The sequence below is a fragment of the Gorilla gorilla genome, chromosome 4, assembly GCF_029281585.2.
Source record: "Gorilla gorilla gorilla isolate KB3781 chromosome 4, NHGRI_mGorGor1-v2.1_pri, whole genome shotgun sequence".
Classification (NCBI taxonomy): domain Eukaryota; kingdom Metazoa; phylum Chordata; class Mammalia; order Primates; family Hominidae; genus Gorilla; species Gorilla gorilla.
This window is the reverse complement of record NC_073228.2, coordinates 124,194,106-124,204,017: the sequence shown is the minus strand read 5'-3', so window position 1 is coordinate 124,204,017 and position 9,912 is coordinate 124,194,106. Positions and strand designations below refer to the sequence as shown.

The following is a 9,912-nucleotide window of genomic DNA, read 5'->3' as shown; positions in this document are numbered from 1 at the left end:
GTGGGGACTCAGTTAATATCTATTATATGAATGGATAATAAATAAATGAGGTCAGGCAGATGGAAATAAAATAAGGAACTATTTTTTTTCCTATTTCAGACTCAAGTTATTAGTCAAAAGCCTTCCAGTCTTCCCTCCAGAGTTTTATCTCCCTGCCTGACACCCTTAAAGGAAAGGCAGAAACAATAGCCCATTATGAAAAGAGGAAAAGGACACCTTGGCTTTCCTATCAAAGAGCTTACTAGAAAAATTCTGAGCTGCTGTTCTTCCTGGGAGTTTTCTGTTGAATGGTACAAAGTTGAGGAACATGGCAGAGTACTGTGTCTTTATAGGTGCGCACACAGGGGTCTCTCAGTTACCTTACAAGGGATTTGAACTTGTTATTTTTCTTGTAGCCACAGATTACTCATTACTAGATAGGTATAAACTAGACCAAATTAAGAAATGAGAGAAGAAGATACAGAAATTGTTGGTTCTTTAGTTAGTACAGGACTTAATCCTGGATGCTTTTAAAATATGGAAAGGGAAACAGATATCTAAGGAAGAGAGGAAAGATGGATGTATAGAAAGAAAAAAAGCTAGGAAGGGGGGGAAGAGAGAGACAAGGAGAAAGGAAAAAAAGAAAGAAAGGAAAAAAGAATGAAGGATAGAAGGAATGAAGGGAGAAAAAAATAATGAAGAAAAAGAAGTAAAGAAGGAAGAAAAAAATAAGTTATTTGGAAACTTCTCTGCTGGAAGATTTACATACATTTATCTCTAACCAATGAAATAAGCACTATAATTTTTTTTTTATTTTACACCTAAATCATTGGTATTACTATTACATCTCCCAAGCCTTCTTACAAAGCCACTCCTTTGGGCAGCAAGTCAATATTTAATAAAATAGCAGAGGACAATGTGAGAATATGGACTGTGTGGGAAAAGATTTTGATAAGACAATTTACGCTTCCTTTTCAATTCAACTGATATTGCTATGGGGGACTGCACTTTTAGCAGTCATTGTCAGATCCAGTTTCTATGGAAATTTTAAGCTGCTGCCATTGGATAAAGTCAATGATGCCATGGGAACAACATCCTTGATAATGTCAAGTTTCTTCTTTGAAGGAGCGATTTGCTACTTTTTTTCTGAAATATGACAAAACCAGTGACAATTTAAAAATTCCTTCATATATGCACACCACATGAACAACTCACGCTAAAATTTTTCTCATAGCTGCTGTTAATAAGAGAATTATATATCCAAATAATAATATTTCAATTAACAGGACAAAGAATAACTTAAAAATCAATATGAGGCATAGACTGTCTTCATTTAAACTTAGCCATTTAAATCACACCTTATGTGTAGACATGTTTTTTATGTGGACTGCTTTCTCCATTAAATATATGACATGCCCTAGCCGGGCAGAGAAATTCTCCCTGCTTCTCTATACTTTGTTACATCTATCTTGCCATTCACCCCACAGCCTACATTCCACAGTGCTAAGAATCTCAGCTTCTTGCAGACATCTTAGCCTTCAGTTTACAACTAGCCACTGCTGAGAGGAGTTAGCAGCAGAAAGAAACTATGTGCGATGAAGGGTGGGGTAGGAAAAAGCACTCTCTTATTAAAATATTTGTTATGTAACTTCAACCAATACACGTCACCTACTGAGTAAAGGATATTGTTCATTCTGAGCAATTACTCAAATTGTTTCACAGTGTGTTCTATTTATTTGTATAAGCATCGTTAATATGCAAACTGAATCATCCCTTGGAAACCTGAAAGTGAATTTTGTGATAATACAAGGAATCCTAGGGTAATCATACCAGATGTCTTCTGCATGCCTTAATTTACAAATGCCAACAATAAAAAGGAGGAAGGAGGAGCCAGGAAGATTGGATGCAGTAGCCACCAAGGTAAGTGAAGTCCTGTCTCTTCTTCCAGTCCTACTGCCTCCATTTTTCTTGGTAGGAGAGGTATGTGTGTGTATGTGTATGTATGTGTGTGTGTGTGTGTGTGTGTGTGTGTATCAGGGAGTTATATGAGAGACTAAAACATGTGTTTTAAAACATTGCGTGGCAAAATTTAACCTAAATGGAAAATTTACTGAGGGTTGATTTTCATTTGTTTGCTTTTGTTTTTGATTTGTTTCGTTTAATGGTGGGTGGGGAGGGTTAATGGAGATGACAGAAAAGCGAAATCCTTTCAAGCCATTTCTTAGCACAACAACTGCTTCTTTGACCACCACTCTTCCATTTCATAGAAGCAGATCTCAGCTCCTGTTTGATCAGATTTTTAAAAATTAAAAATAAGAGGCTGGGCATGATATCTCATGCCTGCAATCTCAGTACTTGGGGAGAGCAAAGCAGGAGGATTGCTTGAGCCCAGAAGTTCAAGATCAGCCTCAGTAACATAGTGAGACCCTATCTTTACAACAAAAAATAAAAGAAAGAAAAATATTAGCTGGGTGTGGTGGCACATGTACCTGTGGTCTCAGCTACTTGAGAGGCTGAGGCAGGGGGATTGCTTGAGCCCAGGAAGTTGAGGCTGCAGTGACCCATGACCACGCAACTGCACTCCAGCCTGGGTGACAGAGCACAGCCCTATCTAAAAAAAAAAAATTAAAATTAAAATAATGTGTGGATTACTTACCTTTCCCCAGATACGATGCAAATGAAAAAACAGATACAAATTAATGTTTCATGAACATAATGAGACTTCTTCTGTTTTACCTATTGGGTCCAGTGGGATTCTTAGCTTCCTTCTCATTGATTTTTGTGATTATTTTGCTGCCTGCAGGTCCAAAGAATTGTATTCCTGTTAGATGAAGTGCCATTCTCTCATTTTTTGATGTGAAGAAGCTCACAGGGATAGAATCCCTTTGAGTAATCTGTTGAAGTGTAGTGGGGTACCTTCTGTTATCTTCAGAACAGATTGGGCCCCAAAGGTGAATGTGCCATGCTGCCATGGGCCAGAGTGAGCTGTGCCAGTTTAGGCAGGGATTACTAACATAGGCAGACTGTAGGACTCAGACAGACCAGGGAAAGTTATAAATCAATAATGATATTTGGATACAAATGCTGAGAGTCATTTATACCTAGACTTCTCCACCAAGTGCTCTCACCGTTATTCAGAGGGAAATGGTCTTAACTGACATTAATTCTGCTTATTCTCAGACCTATTTGGTTGACTCTGTCCTTTTAAAGTTTTGCATATCTGAGAGTTTTATTTTGAAATCTTTCTCAATGTTTGCAGGAATAACTATATTTTCACCTTGACAGAGTGGCATATGTGCCCGGGAACTTCCCTGATGCCAGGATAGAAACAAACTGTTGCATCTTTCCCAGCTCCCTTCATTCCCCTTGCCCCGAATGTATCCTCTTTGGATTTCTTCTGTCTCCAAAGGCCATAAACAGTATGCAGAGTTCAGCTAAAAGATCCTTCTTGGCCAGGTGCCATAGCTCATTCCTGTAATCCCAGCACTTTGGGAGGCCAAGGCGGGCAGATCACTTGAGGTCAGGAGTTCGAGACCAGCCTGGCCAACATGGTGAAACCCTGTCACTATCAAAAATACAAAAATTAGCCAGGCGTGGTGGCAGGTGCCTATAATCCCAGCTACTCAGGAGGCCAAGACAGGAGAATTGCTTGAACCCGGGAGGGGGAGGTTGCAGTGAGCCAAGATTGCACCACTGCACTCCAGCCTGGGCAACCAAGAGCAAAACTCCATCTCAAAAAAAAAAAAAAAATTTGCAATCCCTATATGAGACAAGGACAAATCCGAGTGAACAATAAGACCAGTAAACAATCCATTCCCAACTGCTGCCCTGAATTTAAACCATAGTATCTTGAGATGCTGCTTCATCAAACCTGCATTGGCTTTGACATGAAAGCCTCCCTGGGTAGCAGTCATGGGAGGATAAAAAGGCTAATCACACTGCACTTTCGGAAAGAAAAATGGGATCTCTATGTAGTGCTGGTCCATGTATCATCACTATTTTCAGGACAAGTGAAATGTCAAGGCTAAAATACCCTCCAGCTATCTATAAAATAATGTAAGCCAGATACACAGTCATGGCAGAGTTTTGAAATATTATTTAATTGGCTTTCCCCATCAGAAAAAAACCTAAAAATATATATTTTCTGCCTCACATTTATCAAAAAGGGTACTGAATTAAAAGTAAAAATATGGCAGTAGTCTGGTATCCTGTCAAATTTAATCTATGTGAAATAGTCCAATCTATCCCACAAAAAAAAATGCATTGTAGTAAAATTGGAAAGCTATTTCAGTGCAATGCTTGATTTTGCTTTAAGAGTACTTTGCTTTATATACTTGTGTATATAAAAGACAGTGTTTGGCTATTGCTAATCCTATATATTAACTCTTCTGTTCACAAAATGGAGAGCTGCTGGAGATTAACGATATTTTATTTCTTCTTTTTCCTATTTTAGAAAACGTTTAAAAGATTTACATTCACATGTAGTATATAAAATTTTGGACTCACAAATGCATATATATATGGGGTGACCCACTTTTGACAAATTAATTGAAGCATAAATGTTAATGGTTAGGGCTGAAATAGGTGGTAGAAGTATGAATAATAGTTCCCTTTTTACATATAAGCCATGGTTAATGTTATCACATTTATTTTATTTTGTATTTTAATCACAGAAGAAAACATAGGCTTACTGCTGCCAATATACATTTTGAACAGTGATAATGCTCTGTAAATTTGAAATCATTTTTTTAATAAAAATTTAATTAATATGGCTACTTGATATTAATCACTTGTGTAGGTTTTAAGAACACACACACTTCTTCTCTCCATTGAACTCCTAATCTATTAGGATTAGCATAATATTTTTAATGAAGACTTTCAAAAATAAAAAGCCTTACAGTTTTTAAGTTGTTTACAATGATTACAAATAGGCAGCACACAAAGATGAAATTTTGGTCCATCTCTGAATAATTTTTCTCTATATATTTTCATATATAAATAGCAAATAAAAGGAAGAGACTCTCTCTTTTTATCGATTGTGGGAAAATAGTCCAGTAACGATGTTCACATGTCAATGATATTCATATCAATTCTATATTAACTGATCTGGTGCTAAAAAAACAAAACTCTGCTTACCCACACAACTTAATTATCGTTTCAGCTTTCTTTCTTACTTAACTTCTGTTTTAGGCTTGGGGGTACATGTGAAGGTTTATTACACAGGTAGACATGTCTCATGGGGGTTTGTTGTACATATTATTTCATCACCCAGGTATTAAGTCCAGTACCCAATAGTTATCTTTTCTGCTCCTCTCCCTTCTCTCAACTCCCTCCTCAAGTAGACCCTAGCATCTGCATTGTGGAAAGCAGTATGGTGATTTCTCAAACAGCTAAAAGCAGAACTACCATTGGACTCATCAAACTCACTACTGGGTATATATGCAGAAGAATATAAATCATTCTACCATGAAGATACATGCACATGAATGTTCATTACACCATTATTCACAATAGCAAAGACATAGAATCAACCTAAATGTCCATCAGTGACAGACTGGATAAAGAAATTGTGGTACATATACACCATGGAATACTATGTAGCCATAAAAAAGAACAAGATCGTGTCTTTTGCAAGAATATGGATGGAGCTGGAGGCCATTATCCTTAGCAAACTAAACCAAATACTGCATGTTCTCACTTATAAGTGGAAGCTAAATGGTAAGAACTTATCATTTCAACTTTCAAAGATATGATATTAATGTCTCAGTTAGTAGGTCAAGCTTGCAATTCTAACATTTGCTGAAGAGAAGGCAGATAATGGGAATGGGTTCCTATTCTTCCTTTTTTCTTTTCTCTGGTATAAGATCCCCACCTCCCCCTAGTGATCTGGAGCTAGTTATTACTCAGGACCCTGACTTAGAAAATATAATGACTATTACTGTAAAACAAGAACAACATATTTTAACCAGTTGAGGCCTCTGAGAACAGTAAACATGTATTTTGCTCTGTGAAAACAAATATAACTTAGAGGGCAGGAAATAATCATGTAAATTAGGGTACCAAAATAAATTAACAAGATTCACTCGCTTTTCCACATTAGCCTGGAGAATGCCTTGCTCCAGAAGTAATAAATTTTCCACTTAAAAATAGAAATTCTTCAATCAAAAGAAATCTTAAAGATAATTTTATGTAACGCACACTTGCCTATGTTGTAATGAAATCAAAATCCAGAACGATTCATCTCAGAAATGGCAAAGCTCTCTTGTCCTTGATTGTGATACCTTTTCAGCAGATATTCTTGACATCTGAATAATATAGAAAGGCTTATTTATTATAAACCTGTTGAAACTTAAACTGCAAGACCTCTCACTGGAATAGGCAACTGGTAAGAAATGTCTAGCAATTTTGAACTATTGTATTTTTAAGATTTTATTAAAAATTACTCCTCCAAATTGTATAAGCTTCTGATTCCACCAAACCTCAATCCCCCTGTGATGATGTGGATATTGTATAGAGTTTCATATTGTTGTAATTTATCAACTCTTTATTGGGATTGACTAGAGTAACAAAGGTCTAGCCAATTAAAATAATCTAGACTGGATCATTACATACTTTCCTGTTTCAAACTGTCAATTTCCAGGCATTCTTTTATTACTTATGAATCGCAGTTTCTTCCATTTTAATAAGAACTCATTTCTTACCACCACTCATTAAACAAAGCTAACTAATATCAAGGTAACTTCATAATTCACACTTACTTAAATAAAAAGTTTTAATTTGTTAGGTAAAAAATGTAGAAGATAAGATGAACCTATATTTCATGATAAAGAATTTGTCACAGTAATTTCATTATATTGAAACAAAACTTTGACTTATGTACAAAGGAGAGGAATTCTAATGAAATTGACACTTCCTGTTTATTTAATTTTCTGTACTTTTGTTCACATAGAAGACAATTTAGGAGCCTTTCTCATAATGTAATTTTAAATACTGTTCTGTCCCCACTATGAAAATATTTCTCCCTCTCAACTACATATACTTAGCATTAAGTTTTAGTTACATGATTGATAGTATGAATAAATAATAAACACTTCCAAATTTATCACATTATGGCAAGAGAGGAGCATAATATCAATAAAAACAAAAACAATAAGAAAAAGAATAAGGGTGAGCAGACCCTGATATAAATTTTTGAAACCATAAACTACAAATCCACAAATACAAAAGACTTCCTGACCATCTGAAGTAAATATATACGTATGTATATATATGCTTATGAATATAATAGATTATACTTAGTACTAGTTATTCATGACATTTTATAAAGAATTTTTACATAAGGAGATCGTTGAGCTTTTATTAAAGGAATTTATCTAACTCTTTGAGAGTTTAGAAAAATATAACATATTTTAAGCAGTAAAAGCAAATTAAATCTAATTAGATAATATCAAGTTATTCATTTCAAGATCCTCTAGATGGCAGGATCCTAGAAAAAGACTGCACTTGGATGGAAAAAATAACATTTAGTAGAAAAAAATCTGTTTGAAGTGGAAAAAATCTATGTTCAATTCCAAAATAAATCTAATACTGTCCTTGAGAAAAACTTAAATTTAATGGTCTGCAGTCACCCACTCCATGAGAAAAGCAGATTGGAAAAGATGACTTTTCAGGAACAGATTTCACAACACTATAGTGTTGATTAATATATTAATAAATATTACTAGGATAGGAGGTAAGGGGCCCATGGCCATTTATATTAGGGAAATTTTATAACACCTTGAATCCCCTTCTTAAAGAATTTTACAAAAGAACAAGAAATTTTGCCATAAACAAATCTTGTTGCTTTTTAAAATCTAAGATTCTCTAACATTTTGACTCTTAATCTTGTTTTCTCTGAACAGCTGTTAACAGTAATATTCTGTCCACAAAACTCAAGAAGTAAACAGAAATGGAGAAGATCAAGTGTTCCTCTAAGTTTCACACAGAAGGTTCTCTATATTTATTTCATGAATAAATCAAAGCCAGATGTTATAAGCTAACTTGAACATTGTGAGACTTGATTTCATTTATATACTGTTTTCTGTAGGTGGTGTCTTTGTCTTGTCTGTTTTGTGTTGGTATAACAAAATACCTGATGCTGAATAATTTGTGAAGAAAAGAGGTTTGTTTATCTTGAGATTCTGGTGTCTGGAAAGTCCAAAAGCATGGCACCGGCATCTGCTTGGCTTCTGGTGAAGGTCTTTGTGCTGCCATCCCAGAAGGTCAAACGGGAAGCAGACAAGTGCAAAGAGACAAAACACGAGGAGTGTCCTTGCTTTATTACAACCCACTCTCATAGGAACTAATAGATTCCCACGAAAACTAATCCAGTCTTGTGAGAGGGAGAACCCACTACTATAAGAATGATACCAAGCAGCCCAGGAAAGCAGAGCCCCTAATCCAAACACCTCCCACTAGACCTCACTTTGTAAGGGTTCTACTTCCCAAATTTGCCACACTAGGAATTAAGTTTCCAACATGAGTTTTGGAGGGGACGCTCAAACAATAGCAGCTGGCAGTGTGATGACATGGATACATTAATTTTTGTATTATTTGACCAAGGAGTGATATTGAACTCTTATCCCATTTGTAATAAATATTTAAACTCAATGCTAATTATGTATTCTGAAGGTAATATTAACTAAGACAATACTAAATCTTTCTAAAACCATGAATATTTTAGCTAAAATGCAAAGACTTAAGCCAGTTCTAAAATGATGGATTGTCTAATCCTACTGTCAAATATTTGAAATCTCTGCAAGCAATTAATGAATAATTCTAACAGGGATATATTTTTATTTTTGAACCAAATTCAAAGTTAGTATGAATTTTTATCTTAGGATCTAGAGTTGACATTTCAAATTTTCTGAAGAATTTGAATTTTTCTAAGAATAAATTCTAGTTGTACTGGACTCTATTAAATATAAACAACACATTTTCTCAGACTCTTGGTCATGATTTTGATCTATTTAACATAAAGAGAGCAAGAGAGTGAGATAAATTGTCAGTTTTGTGAATTCTGCTATTGACATTAAACAAATGCTCTTAAATGCTGTGGAATTGATAGTTTTGTATTAGAGTCAAAATGTGATAATGAAAATGTAGTGTTATAACATTTATTTGTAAGCAGCTCAAATCTCAGGCTTTTTTATTTTAAAATTATTTTTCTTTTTAATTAACTCAATAATTATACATATTTATGAGGTACATCGTGATGTTTTGATAGACATATATGTTGTGTGATGATCAAATCAGGGCAGTTAGTATATCCAACACCACAAATATTTATCATTTATTTGTGGTGGCAACATTCAAAATCTTCTCTTCTAGCTGTCTTTAAACACACACAAGGCATTATTATTAACTATGGTCACCCAACTGTGCAACAAAACACCAGAATGTATTCTTCCTTTGCAACTGTAACTTTGTATTACACATTAACCAACGTTTCTGCTTTACTCCTCTTTCCTTCCCTTCCCAGTCTCTGGTAACCATTGTTTTATACACTACTTTTACGAGATCAACTATTTTAGATTACACATGAGTGAGATCCTATGGTATTTGTCTTTCTGTGTCTGGTTTATCTCAATTAACATAATATCCTACTGGCTCATCCATGTTGCTATAAATTAGAGAATTTTATTTTTTATGGCTGAATAGTATTCCATTGTGTATATATACATTTCTTTTGTCCATTCATGCATTGTATTTTTATTTTTTAATGGATTATCTTAACATTCCATAAGTCAGAACTTTTTAGCTGATAAGAGAATGAAGCTTAGGAAGTTTATATTAGATCAATACTGGGTAAATAAAGCAACCACCTTTTTAATAAATCAAAAGGCAGCAATAAAAATTGAACTTTATGTATTAAAATAGAGGCTTTAGAATGGT

The 9,912-nt window shown here is 34.7% G+C and overlaps 1 long non-coding RNA gene across 1 annotated transcript; it reads left to right on the top strand.

Annotated features, from left to right (window-relative positions):
- Nucleotides 1-1,543: 1,543 nt before the first annotated feature.
- On the top strand, nucleotides 1,544-8,018 carry LOC129533574 (uncharacterized). The gene is made up of 3 exons (XR_008679817.2): nucleotides 1,544-1,899; nucleotides 5,322-5,697; nucleotides 7,881-8,018. It is a non-coding gene; the product is annotated as an uncharacterized lncRNA (long non-coding RNA).
- Nucleotides 8,019-9,912: the final 1,894 nt, after the last annotated feature.